This window comes from Rhinolophus sinicus, chromosome 17, assembly GCF_057876585.1.
Source record: "Rhinolophus sinicus isolate RSI-liver-muscle chromosome 17, RSI-T2T, whole genome shotgun sequence".
Taxonomy (NCBI): Eukaryota; Metazoa; Chordata; class Mammalia; order Chiroptera; family Rhinolophidae; genus Rhinolophus; species Rhinolophus sinicus.
Window position 1 is genome coordinate 202630689 of NC_142517.1, and position 23167 is coordinate 202653855.

Below are 23167 nucleotides of genomic sequence, written 5' to 3' on the forward strand. Positions count from 1 at the left end.
CCAAGGAATGTGAATGTTTTTTAGAAGCTGAAAAACACAAGGAAATGGATTCACTGTTAGAGGCTCCAGAAAGGAATGCAACCCTGCTGAGACCATGATTTTAGTATAGTGAGTGAGACCCATGTAAATTTCTCACTTAAAGAACTGTAAAACAAGAAATCTGTGTTTTAAGGTGGTATGCTTGTCATACAGATAAAATATTAATTAATATATTTTAAATAATATATTAGAATAAAAAATCTAATATATTATTTAAAACATATTAATACAGAATTGTACACCTGAAATCTATGTAATTTTACTAACAATGTCACCCCAATAAATTAAAAAAAAAAAAATCTGAAGACCACTGTTCCTCAAGCCTTTGAAAAAGCATTGCAAGGAGTATAGTTATCAACTGTTCTTGATTTCAACCAACAACCAACAATAACAACAACAAAAAAGCTATAAACAAACTGGAATAAAAGCATGTGAGAATTTTACTGAAAATGAGCTTCATTCTCCAGAATGTAAGGGTTTGGGAAAATAGAATCTAATTCTTAAAAGAAGTAGAGGCTAGCAGTCCCCAGTTCTCAGGCTTGTTCCAATGCAGTTTTGCCAGCAAACAGAACTGAACTAGATTCTCTTATGAAGTCCTTCTATGCTCACAAGTCTATGATTGAAGGATAAATCATAATAAGCCAGGATCTTGAAAGGTCAAGCTAACATCCGCCACTGACTTGGACTGGTCACAAGCTGAGAATGTTATTTAATACTGAGGCAGATGGTAAACTTGCCAATCCAATCAGATTCTACTTTGATGTTATGTTTCTTGACTTGTCCATTCTGGTTTATGGCAGTTTGTATTTATTTTCACATATATTTTCCTTTCTTCCTTTTTATAAAATTCTTGGAATTGGTACTCCTACATCCTGCCTAAGCAAGGTATTAATTCAAGCCAATCTGCAAGCTTCCACCATCACTTGCTTCCAATTTCAACTCCATTATTGTATAAAATTTCATGTTTACAACATTCTAACTCTGTGTTAAGAATAAGAGCCTCAGTCACCAAGGCTTATGGGTCCTTCAACATTTCCAAGTATGACAAATAGTCATGAAAAAAACATGCACATTTTCAAATTTCTTTTGTGGGGCTGTAACATTCCTCTAACAGAAGATGGGAACTTTTTTATTCAGCTCAGAGGCCATAGCAGTGATTCCAAACGCTTAGGAAGGACAATGAAGACAGACTCTTTTCAAGTCACGTAAAAACCTGGCAGGAAAAAGAAATTAAACAAGGCTAAATATTCACTTCAGTCTCAAAAGCTTATTAAAAATATAAAAACTGTTGAAGAAGTTTAGGGAAAGTACGACTACTATGAAAAGTAAGTATGTAATGAGAAATAGGATTTACTATAAAATTTTAATTAGTCTTTTGAGATGATATTCATTGTTAAACTAACTAATTGAAATAGATTATAAGAGATGATTAAACACCCAATCCTGATTTTCTTCAATGTAATATCTATTCAATTAACATTTGAAAATATCTGTGTATTTGGTGTAACAGAGATGAAAGGTAAAAATGGTCTCAGAATATTTCATAATTAAAACAAATAGTCTGGACTTAAAAAAAGCAGGAACTTAGATACTCTTAGATTATTATTATGTTTTCTTCCTAACTCAAGTGAGGAGAGGCACCTGTCAAAGGAGAATTGGCTGAGAATTCAAAAATTTGAAATCTCATCACTACTTTGTCACAAAGGTGTGTTACATCAGGCTAATTATTCCAGTTCCTGGGCCTCACTTTCCATAAGTATAAAATGAAATGTTGGACGGTATAAATGCAGTTATTAAAGAAACAATTGAGAAACTTCTATACCCTTTTGTATAGGCAACGGGGCTATATGGATAAATAGAATAAATGCACAGAATTTATCAGATTTCCTTTCCTGAATAAATAGTATTTATCTGCTATAAATCATTACAACATAATATTATGGCAATTTAATATCGGCAATTGTACGCACTGTATCTAAAAATATAGGCTTTCTAGGATTTCAAAATTCAAGTTCCTATGATAAAACTTTCAGAATTTATTTTTAAATGAATATGTTGAAAGAATATACAGCTGATGAAAATTATTAAGAAGCATCTTTAGCATAAAAATCAAAATCTTTTTAGAAGATCAAAATACAGAGTTGAAAAAATAATTATATATAATTGATTTATTAAATTACTGCTTCATGGATATGACTACCAAACCAATATTTAGAATAGACTCTAGATATTTGCATGGAATTTCTAGTTTATGAGACAAGGTTTGAAGTAAAGAGAAAACTTGTTTTAAAAGATGCTGATCTGAAATTTTGTTGTTGTTATTTTCTGTGTTTTTACTGCTGGTACAGAGCAAACCATAATCACACTTAGATGACATGTAAGAAGAGAATAGTTTTGAGTTCCCCAGATATTCAGAATGCAAGCGTTTGTTAAAAATGTTTAAATTTGACTTTGTCCATTCTCTTTCTCTCTCTTGCTCCCCACCCCAACATTTCCCTTTTAGCTATTCTATTACTTGTTGTTCTATACACATTATTTTGTAATTTTCTCCCATCACACATTCCCCCCTTTAAATTCTGTTTTATTTTGGATGCTCCTTTTCTCACTCATCTTCTCTCCCATCACACTACCCTCCCTTTTTTTTTTTTCTCTTAGTTATTAGTTACTGGTGTTTTTGTTCTGAGGCCCCACAAAAACCCTGATACTGATAGAGAATGAACAAATTTGCTCCTTCTTGGTAAAGTTTTAAAGAATCTTCATGTGATTATTATGCCTCATCCTATTCATTCTTCATCATTCAGTCGTTAGTCACTTTCCTTTCGCCTTCAGTTTGTCAATATTGTTTATCCTGTTTACAAGACATCAAGCCTTAATAACTTCACTCAAATGGACATCTCCAAAGAGTCTTATCCCAAACCCTCAAAAGTGGCTGGGTCCTGATTATGAATGTCTCTACAGTTGACTGAGTATAATTTTGGTTATTTCCCAATAATTAATAAACAGGGACAGTGGTTGAGAAATATACTTTTATCCTTTAGACCCTTGTCTTAGTGACAAATGATATATTCCTCTCCAGCTTTGGAAACTATCTCCAATAAATTCTTCAGTTTGTTTTGCGTTGCCTTATAATAGTAAAGACTTTTTCTGAAAGTTATAAATCTAAAAGCAGACAAGTTAAACCATAGGAAAGAAAACATGTTGCTTCAAATAAGCAGAAGTTCAAGGGAAAATTATCTTCATGTTCAGTTATATCTAGGCCATCAGTGATGTCATGATGTTGCCTGCTCTCTCTTTTTCTCCCTCTTAATTTCTCAGTTCTGCATCATGTATATGTTGGTCTCATTACCTGCCCCATGTCACATAAACTTCATTTATTCCTGCATTATCATATTTTGAAGGCAATATTCTATAAACTTAAAATCCAAAAGTTAGTCTTTTCTAGCTCCAACAGAAATTTGAAGACAGAAAACCTCCCTTGGGTTTCTGCTTAGCTCTTAAAAAATCCAGAAAGATATGGAATTGTTTGAGGCCCAGTCTACATAATACAACCACTCCTGTAATGTTGCAACTAGAGAGATTGGCGATTATGGTATATTGCCTTGATTGAAATCCCTCCAAAAACTATATGAAATGGAGGAATTATTCCCAAAGGGAAGTGGGAAAGAATTCTGAACAGACAAAAATTATATTTAGAGCAGTCCAATCTACATAGACCCCCTCAAAATGGAACAGCTTTAGGAGAAGCCTTATAAGCTCCAGAACAAGTGAGCTATGGTAGATACTAGAAGATTCCAGAAAAAAAAAGAAAAAAAAAAGTTTAATTTAAACAAATAGAAAAGGTAAGCATAGACTGTATAACTGATTTAACTTATCTATTTAGGAGGTATCAATTTTTAAGGGGCTTTATTAATTTTGGCTGGAATTCCCATATTTTTTCAAGCCACATATGGTTAAGAATGAATTCAGATACATTAATGGATCAAAAGTTGTGATATACATATATATATATACATATGTATATATATATATATATATACATATATACACACATGTATATATATATACACACACATATATATGTATATATATACACACATACAAATACACACACACACACACACATATATACATATATATATATTTTTTTTTCTTTCTGACATTCACTCTTCCTCTTCCAGTGCTTAAATTCTTATTAAGGGTACCACTTTCATTCCAATTTTGGTCTAAAACCTTAAGCTGTAATAGTCCCTGCCCTAAAACATCTCAGTTCACTAAGAATAAAATTTAAAGCCCTTAAAATAATCCACAGGACTTACAAAATCTAACCCAAGTACCTTTCTGACCTCAAGTTCTCTCACTCAGATTCACTTGCTCCAATCCAACAACACTGGCCCCTCCTGAAGTTTTCTGAACATGCCAAATACCATATTTTGCCATGTATAATGCACACTTTTTTGCCCAAATTTGTGAGGGAAAAATAAGGATGTGCATTATATATGGGTAATACAAATTCCGTATCTATATAAATGTATTTAATTCTTTTATTTATGCTTATGAGATAAAAGTGTAACTCTAGAAATCAATAACGATATCTGTATGCAAAGTAATACCCTGGAATACGATAATCGGTTTTGTTGGTTTACCACGAACTTGCAACGACGAAGGGTTCTTGATCTTCTATGATTTGCAAATATCGTAAATTTGTTACCAGCATGTAAAATTCCGTGTACCTTGTTCTTGTGTTTTGTAATTATTTGTTACATAAATTCTTGTACCATATGTTAAAAAATAAACGCTAAAATCCCTTTATAATACAAAAAACACGTACCTAAATGTAAACAAATAAGAATTTGAATTAAAAAATTAAAATGAAAGATTTTTTTTCCCTGAAAGTTTAGGCCAAAAACGTGGATGCACATTATGCACGAAAGTGCATTATACATAGCAAAATATGGTACATTCCCACCTCAGGGCCTTTGCACTTATTATTACTTCTCTCTGGGACGCTCACTTTCCCATAACCACATGGCTTATTTCTTCACATAATTATCTTTGTTCAAATGTTCCCTTTTCAGGGAGTACTGTATTAAAGAGTCTATCTAAAACAAACAAACAAATAGACAAAACCCTCTCTATTTTTAGCCTCTCTATTTTTATAGCACTCTTTACCACCAAACATATTATATTTATGTTTATTTTCTCTTTACACAATGACATGTGAAATACTTGAAAAAGAAAGATTGATTTGTTCATTGCTATAGTTCAGCACCCAGGACAGTACCTGACACGTTGTTGTAGTATAATATTTGTTAAATGAATTCCTGAAGGAAGAAAGAATGAATGAATCATTCTATCACCCAGACACAAAGGTAGGCTCATGACCTTTCTGGTCTATCTGGCTCAGGTCTATCTGGTCAGAATACCACATCCCCTGCCTAGAGTAATGCTTCAAGAATGGCCATGAGACCTACATCAAATGAATGGTATGCACTCACAGTAAATATGTGACACTACAGGGGGGGAAAAAAACACACAAATCAAAACAATGAGGTAGAAGAGGACCCACTTTGAGCAATAATGCAACACAGATATGATGAGGAGAGTGATATCTCTAGTAATCTTTCCCCTCATTTTTATTATCCCAGTTGGAGCTGGTTTTCTTTTCCTCGAAACTTAAAGAATTCTGAAGTCTTTTATATTTCTTTCCCAAATCCCCACACCACAATCAGTAATTGATGAGAGTGTAAAACGTGTAATACTATTATTTGTTATACAATGTATACATTTTGCTAATTTGGAAAATGATACCATATTACTGTTTTTAGCACACATGAATTCTAGTCATACTTGCATGACATATTTATTCATATCAATTAATGATAGATCATTAGCAATGACTTCAAAATTTGAAATGACATCACAACATGTCCAAATAAGACATCTTTGTTCATATCCCACTCTCAGCAACAACAATTTGACATCCCTTCATGAACAAAAGAGCCTTTGTGGGAGTTGTGGGATCCAGTACCATATGCTAATAGATGCAGGAGGAGTCTCTTCCACCCAGGTGCATTGGGTAATAGGTGTACAGACCTCAGTCTTGACTATGGTGACTTCATTGACCTGTAAAGAGTTCCAAGCCCTCTTGGCCACAGTCTGAGATCCCCTGGACAGCACTACTTTAGACAATCGCTCACAGCTGAGAGAGGCTTTGTGCTAGTCCAAGTTTTCAGTGGAGAGGTTTTGGCACAATGTTGGAGCATAAGAATGAGTTTGGACATAGGGCGAGGGTAGGAGAAACAGCTTGACTTTACCTGCATCTCCCCTCCTACAACGCGCACAGCCTGTGATTTCTCCCGAGGGGGAAAGTGAGAGCATGTGAGTAAGTGCCCAGCTTTCCCAGCTGTGCAGGATGCTGCCAAAGAGGCCCATTTATGTCTCACCCTATCCAGAGTACTGAGTCATGAGTTGCATGCCTGGGGTCAAGGGACAGGAAGATGCTGGGAGAGTGGCAGATAGAACTCTCAGAGGGCATTAAAGGGACAAGGAGCCTACTAACTTTTCTATAGACTCAATCAAGAAGCTCACCCATGAGCCCCTGGGGATGCCTTGCGTGCAGATCTGCCAACTGGCCAATGGGTAGTCCCAGGACTCTATGCATCTCACCCACACATCTCTACCCCACCCTGTGACTGGATCCCTGTGTGTGCTTCCAGTGGCAGTGACAGTGAGCTTTGCCACACAGCTAATGACCACGCATAGAAATCCAGCCTGGGAGAGACCACACTTGAACATTACTCCACCCTTGGAAAAGTAAAAAGGAAGCTGTCAGCACCTGTCTTGGTATGATGTTGGTTTAAGAGAAGGCATACAAGCTTAAGAATCCTACCACAAGAGGGAGCAAGAAGTATGAAGCAGGCATATCCATAAAAGATCTAAGAAAGTCTCAGGGCTGATGAAAGGTATTTCCCAAAGTCATTTAGTAAATTCTGAGAGGTAACTGCTACTTGGAACGTGAAGATGGCAATGTAAGACCTGAAGGCACATAAACGATCTAGGGGGAAAAAAAGTGACACCACTATGGGATCAAAATAATCACCCAGGAACCAATCCCAAAGACATGGAGATCTGTGTTTTACCTGATAAAGAATTCAAAATAGCTGTTTTAAGGGACCACAATGAGATACAAGAAAACACAGAAAAACAATTTGGTGAAATCAAGAAAATAAATTTAAAAACAGAATTTTTTATTTTTTTTTTTTAAAGAGAGAGAAAACATTAAAAGAAAATAAACAGAAATTCTGGAGCTGAAGAATACAATAAATAAAATAAAAACTTTAATAGAGAGCATCAATAAGAGAACAAATCAAGCATAAGAAAGAAACTGTGAATTAGGAGACAGGACTTTTGAAATTACCCAGTCAGAAAAGAAGAAAGAAGAAAGAAAGAATGAATAAAGCCTATGTGACCTATGGAATACAGTAAAAACAAAACAAAACAAAAACAATGACTGAAAAGTTCCTAAATCTGCAGAGAGATTTGGATGCCCAAGTTCATGAAGCTCGTAAGTGACCAACAAACTCAACTTAAAGGGATCTTCTCCATAACACGTTATAACAACACTGTCAAAAAGACAAAGAGAATCTTAAAATCAACAAGAGAAAATAAGCTTTTAAATTATGAGGAAACGCCCATAAGTCTCTAAGCAGAATTCTCAGCAGAAATCTTACAGGCCAGGAGAGAGTGAAATGATATTCTCCAAGTACTGAAAGGGGGGAAAAATTGCCAACCAACAATAACCTATCCAGCAAAGTTGTCTATTTGAAGTGAAGGCTAGGTAAAGACTTTCCTAGACAAACAAAAACTGAGTGAGTTCATCACCACTAGATGTGACTTACAAGCAATGGTGAAAGGAATTCTTCACGCTGAAATGAAAGGATGCTAATTCTTAACATGAAAACATATATAAATATGTAATACACTGGTGAAAGTATGTGTATGAATATAGTCAAAATTAGAATATTCTAACAGTGTAATATAGTGGGGTATGAACAACTTAACTCTAGTATAAAAGTTCAAAATCAAAAGTACTAAAAATAACAACAATGATGTCTTAATGGATACACAAAATAATAATGGGTAAATTGTGATATTAAACACTCAAGGGAAAAAAGATAAAGTTTTTGTATGTAATTGAAATTAAGTTGTTACCAATGTAAAGTCAATTGTACCTATAAAATATTTTATGTAAGCCTCACGGTAATGATAACTATAAAGCAAAAACTTACAGTAGAAACACACAAACACACACACACAATCAAAGCATGGAAAATCATCACTTCACAAAGGAAGGCTGCAAGAGAAGAAGAAGAAGGGAACTACAAAGCAGCCAGAGAACAATTAATAAGATGGCACTGGCAAGTTCTTACCTGTCAATAATTTTTCTACATATAAATGGATTGAATTACCTAATTGAAAGGCATAAAGTGGCTGGACTAATTTACCCAGACTAAGAAAAAATAGAGACGATCCGAATAAACAAAGTCAGAAATGAAAGGGGAGACATTACAACTGATACCACAGAGATACAAAGGCTTATAAGACAATACTGTGAACAATTATACACAAACAAATTGAGTAACCTAGAAGAAATGGATAAGTTTCTAAAAAGGACAACCTACCAAAACTGAGTCATAAAGAAATAGAAAATATGAGCAGACTGATAATGGGTAAGGAGATTGAACCAGTAATCAAAAACCTTCCAACAAAGAAAATCCCAGGACCAGATGGTTTCACTAGTGAATTCTACCAAAAGTTAAAGAATTAATGCCAATTCTTCTTAAAGTTCTCCAAAAAAATTGAAGAGGAGGGAACACTTCCAAACTCATTTTACAAGGCCAACATTACCCTGGTACCAAGGCCAGATAAGGACACTATAAGAAAAGGAAATTATAGGTCAATATACTTGATAAATATACAAGCAAAAATCCTCAACCAAATATTGGCAAACTGAGTTTAATGGTATATTAAAAATATCAAACACCAAGATCAAGTGAGATTTATCCCTGGGATGCAAGGATGATTCAACATACATGAATCCATATATATGATATATCACATTAATAGAATGATAAAAGTCATATTATTATCTCAGTAGAGAAAAAGCACATGACAAAACAAAGCACCCACTCATGATAAAAACTCTCAACAAACTATGTATAGAAGGAACTTACCTCAACATAATGAAGGCAAAATATGACAAGCTCACAGTGAACATCATACTCTATAGTAAAGGTTGAAGATCAAGATAAAGTGATGGGTGCCCACTCTCACCACTCCTATTCAACATAATACTAGAAGCCCCAGACAGAGTAATAAGGCAAAAAATATTTTTAATTAAAAAAAGAAGGAAAAGGCATCCTAATCAGAATGAAAGAAGTAAAATTATCTGTGTTTGAAGATGAGATAATCTTACATATAGAAAAATCCTAATGACTCCACCAAAACACTGCTAGAGCTAAACAAATTCAGTGAAGTTGCACTAACAGAAGAATAAAATTGGACCCATATCTTATACCACCATAAAAATTGGACCCATATCTTACACCACCATAAAAATAAACTCAAAACAGATTAAAGACTTAAACATAACTCCGGAAACTGTAAAACTCCTAAAAGAAAACATAAGAAAAATGTCCATAGCGTTGGTCTTGGTAATGTTTTTTTGGACATGTCACCAAAAGCACAAGCAATTATCAGTAAGTGAGACGACATCAAAATAGAAAGCTTCTGCACAGGAAAAGAAACAATCAACAAAATAGAAAGGCAGCCTGCAGAATGGCAGAACATATTTGTAAACCTTATATCTCATAAAGGGTTAGTATCCAAAACACTAGAGGAACACATACACCTCAATAGCACAAAACAAACAATATGATGTCAAACTAGGCAGAGGAACTGATTAGACATTTTTCCAAAGAAGACATACAAATGGCAACAGGTACATGACATGGTGCGCAACATCACTAATCATCAGGGACAAACAAGTCAAAACCATGAGGAGATATCACCTCATGCCTATTATAATGGATCTCATCAAAAAGACAAGAGCTAAGTGTTGGCAAGAATGTGAAGAAAGAGAACTTATCCACTGTTGGTGGGAATGTAAATTGGTGCAGGTACTATTGATAACATTATGGAGGTTTCTCAAAAAAATTAAAACTAGAACTACCATGTGATCCAGGAATCCCACTCTGGGTATATATTCAAAAGAAATGCAATCAGGATCTGGAAGAAACATCTGCACTCCCATGTTCATTGAAGCATTGTTCACTACAGTCAAGATATGGAAACAACGTGTGTGTGTGTGTATGTGTGTGTGTGTGTGTGTGTGTGTGTGTGTGTGTGTTATCCTGCCATTTGCAACCACATGGATGAACTTGAGAGCATTATGCTAAGTGAAATAAGACAGATAGAGAAAAACAAATGTTGTATACGGAACCTTACATGTGGAATCTAAAAAATCCAGACTCAGAGAAACAGAGAGATTAGGACGGTGACTGCTAAACACTTAGAGTTGGAGGAAATAAGGTCAAAGGTACAAATTTCCAGTTAGGAGAGGAGTAGTTCTGGAGATCTGATGTATAGCATGGTGACTATAGTTATCTATTATATACTTGAAGGTTGCTAAGAGAGTAAATCTGAAATGTTCTCACCATAAAAAGAGATGGTAATTATGTGAGGTGAGGGAGGTGTTAACTAACCCTACTGTGGTGATAATTTCACGATATATCTGTATCAAATACAAAAAAAAAAGAAAAGAAAATTTGAATGCACTCTTTGTATAACATCACTGTCTCCAGTCTGTCAATTATGCTTATAGACAATGTTTTATCACATCTCTTAATAGATCCAGAGAATCTCAGATGAGAAAAATCTAAGAATTAAATCTTATCCATTTTATTTTACAGATCAGGACACTGAGATAAGGGAAAAGAAATAATCTAGGTAATAAATTGAAAGTTATACACGGATCATCTTACGTAAGTCTCGTCAAATGCCTAGTTGAATTTTAGTATTTACACATTCACAAATAGAAATGTAGCTGTGAAACTGAAACCAAATTAGCAGTCAGTGGTGACTAAAGATTTCACAGCAGGTGCAGCCCTTAAATTTATCTTCTCTCACATTCCAAATGATGCAACAAGTGCAATATCCCCAACTATATTCAACCAGCACATCCTAATACAAGTGAATGCAAATACTACATATGAAAGGTCAAAATGAATACCAGGAAATTAGTGGCATGATTACTGTTAAGACATTTTGACCTAAGTGACAATAATAGCATCCAATCATAACAGCGATAAAGTCTTGCCTTACTCATCTTAGTTAATTTGGTTACGTGTTTAAAATGTGACCTAACCTTTCCCGTTAGTGTCTATTTATATGATCGTTCAGCTGCAGGATTACATCACAGGCCCAAAACAGTATATATATATATATATATATATATATATATATGTTTGGAGCACAAATTAGCATCTCAATCAATTTACTTACAAATAGTAATTCAAAAACATACCAAAAATGGGAGAGAAATTTTCATGTACTGTATGATCTCCGTGTTCATGCATCATGATAGCATCTTTATAGGTTCTAAGATCTTTCTTAGGGAGGTCATATGATATCATATATGCATGGTTTAAGGGTTAGACATATATGAAGTTATTTAATATAACAGCTCTATGAGGCAGGTACAACAATCACCTCTGTTTTACAGTTATGGGAACTAAAACAATAACTCAAGGTCACTATTCACTGAATTCCACAGAATTATTATAGTTTGACTAAATAATTTTAATATGATTAGAATGTACTATGTTGCACTTAAAATTATTGTTTATTCATTTATCAAACATACGTTAAGCCTCTGCTATATCCAGGTACTATTCTGGAGTCAGTATACAGGTGTTAAAAATAAACCCACAAATAAGATCCATATCCTCATAGTCTTATTACCAAACTCCAGGAGACATCACAGAAGATAAGTTTTCTTTAGTCTTGAAAAGTTCTTGAAGAAAGAAATGGAATAAAGTAATGGAACAAAGATGGGTAGTGAGTGGAATAATGTACTTTAGATAAGGTGGCCCAGAAAGCACTCTCTGATGAAGCAACATTTTAGTTGATAGCTCGATGATGATAAACAGACAGACATATAAAAATACAAAATAGGCAAAATGTATAATGAGTGAAAATTTTCTTATATTACATGATTTTGGCATGATTCAAGGAAAAAAGAAGCCATAGAAACTGGAATGTACAAAAGTGGGGGAAGAGGATAGGAAAGGATAGGAAAGGAAATGGGGTCCAGATTCTGGAGGGCCTCATAGGCCAAGGTAAGGATTTTACCTTGAAGAAAATAATAGGCAAGTATTATAGAACGTTAAACATCTGTATGACATTACGTAATTTTATTTATATTTTAAAAGATGACTCTAGGAGAAATAAACAAAAATGAAAGCACAAAGGCTAATGGAAAGAGTCTGGCAGTAGTCCGGATAAAAATTAGTGGACTTGCGATTTGTCAGTGATGGAAGCCTTCAAACCGCTTAGCTATTGGTAGCTATCCTTCCTGCCCACAATGCTGGTTCTAGCCTCCTATTTCTATCCATAAATGTTTCGAATATTTGTCAAAACTTGGAAGTCCTTTAGGACCCAACATCATGGCTGAGATTGAAGCACTGAAATTGTACTACATTTTTCCACCACCATCAACTTAGAAATAGCCATATAGATTCAGGACTATTTGGCAACAGAGTCTGGGTTTATGGCCACATCTTTGCTCTGACAAATCTACAGTTGAGTCAGTTCACCCATATAAAACTAATAATTCCAGATTCCTCTGTTTTCTTACTGCCCAAGTGGTAGAGCTTCTGCATGCCATATCTTTTTATTTGGTGACCCGCCATCTTTAAGAAGAGAAATAGAGTACCTAAACTTTGTGAGGTGATAATTCTGCTGTATTTTTTATTTGTCTCACATCTCATGGAATATTCTGTCCCTGATACTATAGAAGTTTTGTTAAGATACAGACACATGAAAGAATGTCCAGAAAAGAGCAGTAGAATGATATGGAAGCTGGAATCTGTCATTTAAGGAAGCACTGAAGGAAACATTACATTTTTAGCCAAGAGAATAGTAGGCATTAATACAAATTAAAGAATCTTTAAATATTAGTGAGATCTCAGGAACTCTGTATGGGTTTAAGAGTAGGTAAGTGCACCGTCAAGACAAATTTTATTTCAACGTGGGTAATTACTTTTTCTTGGCCAAAAGTTGAATGGACTCCTTCATGGACATTTATTTTATTGCATGCCCAGACAAATCTCCCCAGCTTTTAGTAATGGCATCTTACCTGTATTTAAAAAAAAGTCTCATTCTGAGAACATTCCGTTTAAGGCCAAACGCAATTCATCTCTATCTCATGGCTTCAGAGATGGGCATGGTACCTATGGACATCTGACCAATAAGAGAATCCTGAGCCCATTCAATGATGGGCTCAGTAACCGAGCCATACTAAAAAGACTCAATTTCAGGACAGTTATTTGAACGGAGCTGTCTCTCCTCCAGGGTAGCTGAACTGGGAAAACAGAAGTTTAGAACTTCCAAAGGCTACAATGTGGCGAGAGATCTTGCTTAAAAATGAAGCAAACATAAGAAAGATGCGTGATTCAGAGTGTAAAGGACAGTATATCATATGTCATTAAATACCCTTTTACTCAAGTCATTTTAAATAGAATTTTGTTACTGGCAACTAAAGGAGACCGGATTACTACAATACAGTATCTATGTTCATTAGATATAAAATAATACAATTATTTTTTTTCTAAAGATTCTATTACTTTCAGGAAAACATGACTACCATTCATAAAATAATAAATTATATGATAGTGCAGTATATAAATAATTACTGGATTGATGTAATTAATTTGTTTTTTGCTTATTCTTACATGAAATAGTCCATTAGAAACAGGATCTTATATATGCTTATAAATAGGACCTTTGACAAGTTACATAATTTTTCATGTTTTTCATTAATGAATTGGGAAATATGATAGCATCTATCTTATAAAATTGCTCAAAGGTTAAATGAATAATAGACATAGAGCATATGGCACAGTGCTGGCAAATAATTAGTGCTCAATAAACATAAACTATTATTATAATTGTTGCTGTTGCTGTTGTCGTTATTATTGTTTTCATTGTAATAAGCAGCTTGTGACATGGTTCCCAATGATTCATACATTTTAGTTTTCACGCCTATGTATAATTCCTTCCTCTTGAATGTTGGCTTTGCCCAATGGCTTGCTTCGAATGAATAGAATACAGAAAAAGTGATGGACTATGACGAGATATACAAGACCATGACGTCTAGCTTGCTAGCTGTTACTACTTCTTGACCTCTCACTTGCACACTCTGAGAAAACCAATTATCAGGCTTTAAGATGCTCTATAGAGAGGTCCAGTTGGCAGGGAACTGATGGAACCACTGACCAACAGCCCATGAGGAAGTAAATTCTACCAATGTAAATTCAAATGTGAATAAGGTTGGAAGCAGATCCTCTCCAATCAAGCCTTCAGATGAGAATACAGCCTTGGCTGATAATTTGATTTTAAACTGTGCTTGTATTCCAGATCCACAGAAACTGTCATATAATAAATATTCAATGTTTTAAGTCATTAGGTTTTCATGAAATTTTTTTGTGCAGCAGCAGATAACTATTACAGTCACCATTCCAGCTATGGATAAGAGATGCTCATGATAGATATAATATTCCAGGAATGCCTTGTGAAAAGTAGGGACTTTGAAGGGCAGATAAAATTGGAATAATCATAACAGGTGAGTGGAGGGTGTGAGGTCATTTAAGGTGATAGAACAACAAGGGCTAAATCTTCAAGCAGAGAATACTCAGTATTTGGGAAGCATCAAGATAAGCCCAGATAGATTTAAGATGGGAGGTATAGAGTAAATTTAATTAGATAGGTGGAGAAAAAATAAATCAATGTCACTAATATCCAAAGTTTTCCACTAGACTTATTAGGTATTTGATAGTAGGATAAGATTCTGCCTTAATGCCATCTTTCAAAAGGTAGTAAAATCATGCCTGTCAGAAAATATTCAATCAAAAATATTTCAATAAGAAACAAATGAAAATATGATGACTTGCCAGGCATCAAGAATTTCTACAGGATTTTAAACTCAGAAGTGGCATGGAGTAAATAACATTTATGGGAAGTTCTTTGAGTGGACATGTGTACCGTGAAATACAGAGAAAATAAACTGCTATCGTTAAGGCCATCTCTACTCCACATGTAAGGACATGTGTATACAGACTAAAGGGAGAGACGTAGAGATAGAAGATACCCAGAGACAAAGACCAGATCTCTCAGAAAGCCACAGGTAACCCAGCTCTGCGCAGAGTATCAGATCTCTAGGAACGTCACAGTAAATAATTGATTGATCTATCATTTCTCCTACTTATCTAGAAAGTAACTAAACTAGGAATTATCTACCCATTAGCTCTTCAACTGTAGTCCATCTGTTCATCTGTGCAACTATTATCCATCTATAGCTAAAACAGCTATAAATATATAAGGAAAGATGGCTATTAGATATATATATATATGGTCACATAGTAAGAGCAGTATTTTCAGAGAGAAGAAAAATCATGAAAATGAATTACAAACACTCATGTTTTCTATTTTCAACCTACTGAATCCTATTTGATTCTTGAAATATATAAAATTAGGCCTCATAAATCTAGCAGAGAAGTAAAATAAATCAAAATTACTGCATTTAAGAATCAGCCCACTATTTTTTGTTAAATAACACAGTGCTAAGTTCTGAGTAAACTAAACAGAAATTACACACACACACACTCACACACAATCTCTGCCCTAATGAACCTCACAACCTAACTGGGTTTAAAAGGTAAAACTGAACAACTAGTCATATAAAAGAGTAAATGGAGAGTCATTATATGATAGAGACACTCTTAATGTGTAGCACAAAATGAGTGATTTAGCTGTGTTAATATTTAATGGTATATTGACTTATGTGTAAAAACCCTATCTATTAACATATTAAAATGGTATTTAAATATTTGAGAAACTTTTTCTAAGGCAGCCACTTTCCTTCCTCACCTGTTTCTTGTTTAGTAATTTTATTGTTTGCCATCTGTCTTTTCACTTTGTTTTGTTACTAGAAACTATCTTGACAGTCTATAAAAAAATGAATTATTATGTAAATATAATAAAAACCACATGGAAAAATAAATGATAGCAATGTGACAATGAAAAAGAAATTACTTGTTCTACAAGAACATAAACTGTCTATGTGATATTCCTAAGGAAAGCTGAATCAAATAACATTTGGAATTTATGCGCATGTGAGAGGTCATTTAGGTGAGAGAACAATCAAGCCATTTCAGTTTGTACTGTATTTTTTTCAAATAAATTTCTCATTTAAATATAACATGCTTACAGAAACGTACATAAATCACTAGTGTAGAGCTCAATGTATTTTTATAAACTGAACCCACTGTGCAGCCAAAACCCAGATCAAAAAAACAGAATATTGGCAGCACCTCATAAAGGCCCCTAATAGCCTCCAAGGCACTTCTGCCCTTCTGAAAGATAAACACACTATTCATTTCTCAAATCGTTAACAACATATGCCTATTTTATAAACTCTAATTAAATGATTATTTAAATATATTTCATTTTCATCCATGTTGTGTGAAGTTGCAATCATTCATTCTCATTTATGTGATGACATTACAACAAATTAATATATGAATATACCAATACGTATTTATGTATTTATTCAATATGCTGTAATGGATATTTGGGTTGATTTCCAGTTTCAAAGAATTACGAACAATGCTGCTATGAACCAATTGACATATATATATATATATATATATATATATATATATATATATATATATGATTGAACCAGGCACTATGCACTGTGCAAAATTCTTTAGATGAATGATTTCATGTCATTTTCAATAAAACAGAATGTAATAATTACTATTAATATCCTCGTTCCTGAATTGTAGTAACTGGGGTTTGGGAAGGCTCAGTAATTTGCCCAAGATGACATAACTAGTAAGTAACGAAGGCAGAATTCAGAATTACTCTACTGTGTGCTACAACTTCTTGTAGAAGCAATAGAAATAGTAACAAACAAAACAGATGATAATCCCTGTCAATGATGTTAGTTAGTTTTGGAAAGAGCAGATATGTATTAAAATATGACATATGTGAACTGGCGAAGTGGTGAGTGTAGAGAGGAAGATAAAATAGAAAGGAAATATGGAGTGGGAGGGCTGTTGGTTTGAATGTAAGGCATGGTGACTAGCAAAGTCTTTGATGAGAAGAATGCTGTTAGAATAAAAAACCAGGAGAGCCTGTCTTATTGCAGAGGCCATGCCGTTCTCTGTCATATTAAGTCAATAAATATGCATTTATAATCTCTTAATAGAGCTTTCCTGAAAATACTGGGCATTCTTTGTTTTCTATTTTGTTTTGTTTTGTTTGTTTGTTTTGATAAACAATCTACTGACCACACAGTAGTTTATAGATCGTTAAACAGAACAAAACAAAACAAAGTAATAGCACTAGATTTAATTGTAGTAGTTTCAAAGACTGATTATGAGTAACAAGCAAAACCACTTGTACTTCTTACTTATAAATATTGGTCAATAAGTCATAGCTAAACCAAAATATCACTGATGATTAAATAAATACTGTTAATTAATGACAAAATTAGAAATAACACATTAGAAAGGATTAAGCTATTCGCACTTGACATTTTGATTTAACCTTTATTCTGAGAGATAATTTACTCGTACAGTCAAACATAAAATGGTATAAATTGATTTTTTAAATATTTTATATTTAAATTAGTGGGGCATATAGACGTCATTTATATTTTTGTTTTCCTTTACCTTAAGAAAACTGGGTAAGACAGTCTGACGAGAAATTTGTGCCTATGATTTGACCAAGAAGCTCTTACAGCTTTCACCCTCACACATATAATAATAATAAACGTTAAAAGAATTAAACAAACAAACAAACAAACAAAACTCATAATGACTTAAAGGCATTGGAGAGTGAAGCAAAGCACATCGTTTCTGAATGGAAGTTGACCTTTGGATAAAGGAAGTGGCATAAATGAGTTACCAAACTTTATGGCTTTTAGCGGATAAAATGTACACATGGGTTATCTAAAATCCTGGTAGGAAATCCACAGTCTTTCTGGCATGAAGAACTGTAGGACAAAGATTTGGTAAACTAGAGCCACCAGTACGTTGCTGGGAGAAGTGCTAGAAAGGAATAAATTGAAGAAGGTGAACTTCAAAATCTGTGTATAAACTCTTCCCATCTCAGACTAAACCTCTAAACACCCAAGTATGGGATACGCTCTAAAATATAAAATAACTACTGAGGGTGAGTTGCTAGCTAAGAAACAGTTTGCAGTTTGAATCCAACCAATTTAATTACATGTTAAAAAGCAAATGGAAGAAAAGGAAAAAAGAGAAAAGAAAAAAAAGCGACAGACAAAACACATCACATGTATATAATCACATCCAAACACACCTAATATAACATTCACAATATCCATGATAAAAATCCAATATTAATCCAATATTAACAGATATTTGAAGAAACAGAAAACTGACCAATTCTAAGAGAAAAGACATTCAAAGACCACTACTGAGATGATGCAGATGTTGGATTTATCAGAAAATAATTTTAAAACATTTATACCTATATAGAAGATCATAAAGAAAAGTCTCCTGATGATAAATACCAATACAGAGAATTGCATCAGAAAAATAGAAACCATTTTAAATATCAAATGGAAATTCTACAACCACAAAACTACAATATAAGAAATTTTAAAAATCACTGGATTTATGTAATCTTGGAATGGAGATAATGACCCAAAAATCGCTATATGAACGTATGAAGAACCAAGGACTGTCGGCAGTGATTTGGACTAACACCTAACCTGGACAGGCCCAATGTCCTTTGAGAATGAGTATAGAGACACAAACAGCTATAGCTTATAAAAATATTCTGCAGTTTGAGAAAAGTAAAACAATACAAACAATGACATGGATAAACTTATTTCCAAAATCTTTTTTTAATAAGCAGAACATTTAGAAAATATTGCGTTATATTGCCAATAAAGATCAAGAAAATTCAGAGTGTACATATAAAAATGCATATTAAAGAAAAAAATAAAAATTAATGTAATATTGAGACAACTTTAAAATGATAAAAATTGAGTCATGTACCAAAGAAAAACTATGAAGAAACAGAAAACATACAGGGATGCTTAAAATGAACACGAGAAACAAGTAGAATAAATCAAAGTGCTCAGTGAATCAAAGACTAAGTATCTCTCCATATTCAAAAGAAAAGAACAAAGAAAAATGCTGAGCAAACAAATAGCAATGAAGAATAGAGAACAAAATTTAAGCATATCATTCATGATTACCAAAAACAAACAAACAAACAAAAAACTATAAGTAAGAATACAGGGGCATCAACTAAATATATAATAAGAAAAATGTCCATTTTTATGAATAGGCACAAACATTTTCTGAATATTTGAAGATTTCCCTGAGTATCAGGTAAAATGAATGAAAAATATACCAATATGTGGCAAATTCTGGAGACTTTCTTTTTTTAACTTCTAGAACAAAGAAAAATGCTATAAATATTCATCTAAAAGGAAAAAATTTACTAGAAGTAGTTATTTATAAGGAGCAAATAACTACTAGATAATTAAACACCAGGTGGTGGTGATACTGGAGGTGAAGTGGGAGGGTCATTATAAATTCTTGAAATATCCACGATGTTCTTTAAGTGTAAGAGCAATGGAACGATATTGGAAAGGGTAAGAGTACCCAAACCTTACCTATACACACATACACTTTCTAGAAAAAAAAAATGAACTGAATATATATCCAGCCAGCCAAGGGATATGTCAAATAATATTGATAATAAATAAACCTCCAGAACAGGTAAATTGTGGTATAAAAAGAATGGAAGTAAGCAACTGAAAAATGACACCCAGTATGAGTTTTAAATGACAGCAGCAAATGTTCACCATGCTGTACATAAATGTCAAATTGAATTTATGCTAAAAAAAATTAAAATTGTTTAAAACCTTACTACTGTAGTTAATAATAGAAATATATATTTCAAGCCTTGAAATGTAGAGGAGACAAAATGTCAATTTTCTGAATACACATAGGGGCACACCATTCACTTGCGATATTTAAATCAATATGAGGTCAACTATTGACTTTACTATCTTAGATGTAACTATTGTTAAGTATGAAATACAAGTCCTCAAATGGTGAGGGTAGGCTGACCATCCAGGGAGAGTATATTAGGTGAAATGTGAAAAGGTTGTTAAAAGATCTGTGGAACTAACTGCCCATGATGTCAGGACCTGGTAGGAAAAGCAGGAGGGTTCAGAGGGTTCTGGGATTATCTAAAATATTCTAAAGAGTTTGCAGAAGGTAATTGATGGGAATAAGGAAATGAGAGCAATAGAAAAGTAGGAAATTGTTACCATAGCTTGGAAACTTGTATTTCAGATATTGGCATTGTGAAAAAGACCTGGTTTTATAGCAAGGAGTGCTTTTCAAGTGTTTTAGAAATGAAAGTCATTGGACTAAATTAAATACATCAAAGAACTCTGAATGTGCAAAGCAATGAGGATAACATGCCAGCATTGAAAGAAGGATTTTGATAGATACCCAGGAGAGGGATTACTGGGTCATATGATAATTCTGTTCTTAATCTTTTGAGGAACCTCCACAATGCCTTCCATAGTGGCTGCACCAGTTGGCATAAAGTATCCTTCGATAGATGACTGGATAAAGAAGATGTTGTTTATATACACTAATGGAATACTATTCTGCCATAAGAAAAGATGAAATAGTACCATTTGCCACAACATGAATGGATCTTGAGATTATTATGCTAAGCAAAATAAGTCAAACAGAAAAAGTCAAGAACTGCATGATTGCACAGATATGTGGTATATAAAACTGGAAACAATGAAAGAACAAGATGAACAAATGAAGAAACAAAAACTCATAGACACAGGCAATAGTTTAGTGGTTACCAGAGGGTAAGGGGGTAGGATGGTGGTAGATGAGGGTAAAAGGGATCAAATATATGGTGATGGAAAGAGAACTGACTCTGGGTGGTAAACACACAATGTGATATATAGATGATGTATTACAGAATTGTACACCTGAAACCTATGTAACTTTACTAACCATTGTGTCACCCCAATAAACTTTAATTAAATAAAAAAGAAAAAGAAAGAAGAGTTTTACTTGATTTTAATATTATAGTAATCCTGTTTTCCATGCTTTCGTTTCTCCAATTCTAAATGAGTAAAATAATAATGTACTCATTCTTGTGAGAATCAAAACTATTATTATTCATAATCTTTATGCTCCATCAATCACTTTGATAATGCTTTCAAATTTCTTTTAAGGGTTCCATTATCCATTTTTGCTATCAACTCCCCTTGTTTCAAAACAAAAAAGAAAGACAAAAAATCCTCCCTTCTAGAATTGTCTACCCTCATACTCCCATATTTACTTATTGCTCCCCAAATTAGCCATATTCTTTTCATACTAAGGGGAGTTCACTCCTCTTCCAAAGCACTAGTTCATAGATTCCATGTCATTTCCATTATTAATTCTCTCCTGAGTCCTTTTAGGGTATATCCTTTGTTTCCTAAAGAAGTCAGCAAGGAAGATAAATTCCTTGAGATTTTTGTTTTTATATCTTCAGAAGCTTCCATTCCGATCCTTTCTTTTTGTTTTGTACTTTGGGAGACAAAAAAAAAATGTCTTTTTCTGCTTCTTTGATTGTTTTAAATGAAAATCATATTTCAATTTTGAGGAATTTGTACATGTTTGGTGCTCGTATTTCACAGCTCAACCTCCCTGTCTTATCAGTACAACATTTTCTAGAATCTGATAACACTAGTGAAAACTTTTTATAATTTATTTTCTGTTCCTTGACATATCACTGTTTACTTTGTTTATTTTCTCCTTCTTTTTAATGTTGCTGGCCTTCTTTAAAGGTCTGGTAGTCATTGGTTATCTGCTCCTATGTAAGAATATGGTCTTCAAGACATGACTTAAAACTGGGATATGTATAGGCAGAGATTACTGCCTAGCATCCTTGTTTTACAATTATTGCAAAATGAACCAGTCTTTATGGTAGGTAACACCTAAATTCAGCAACACTGACATTATCCTGTATATATCTCTGGTGGCAACAGAGGCTTGGAAACTAAGAAAAGAGCTTCCCAGTCTCTGAAGCAGAAAAGAATTGGGGGGAGAGAACAGTCGGAAATGGCTACTGTATTATCCAATCATGTTGGTCTGCTACAGCTACTTCTCTCTTCAAATTTCAACACCTCCCCATCACCTAGGGCCTCGCTTGTGAGTTTCCAAAACTCTATTGCAATCAGTTTGGTTCAATGAATAAAAAAAAAAAAACAGTAAAAATGATAATAATTATTTATTGGGTATTGCCCTACATATATTAGATGTATTAAGTTAATCTTGACAAAACATATGGGGCGGGTGCTGAGGCACAAAAAGGTGAAAAGTGGAACTGGGATATGAATCCAGGCATTCTGGCAGCAGACCCAAAGCTTAGTTCTACAATATGAATTAATGGATAAATAAAATGATGTCTTGAAAACATCTCTTCTTTTGGCTTCTATAATATTATCCTCCTTTGGGGTTTCTTTCACTTTATTGGGCCCTTTCCTTTATTGATTTTCTAAATGTTAGAGTGCCCTGAATCTTGCAGATGGACCTTCTTCTATTTTCACTTTGAAGTCCCTCATCCCCATAGTTTTAAGTAACACCCATATTCTGATGACTCCCCGATGTGATCCTCTCTTTTGATCTCCTGATATCTAAACTTGAATGTTTCACATTTCTTCTCCATCTCAGACCTAACATGTCCTAAAATGAACAATTATCTATTTCTCCAGTTT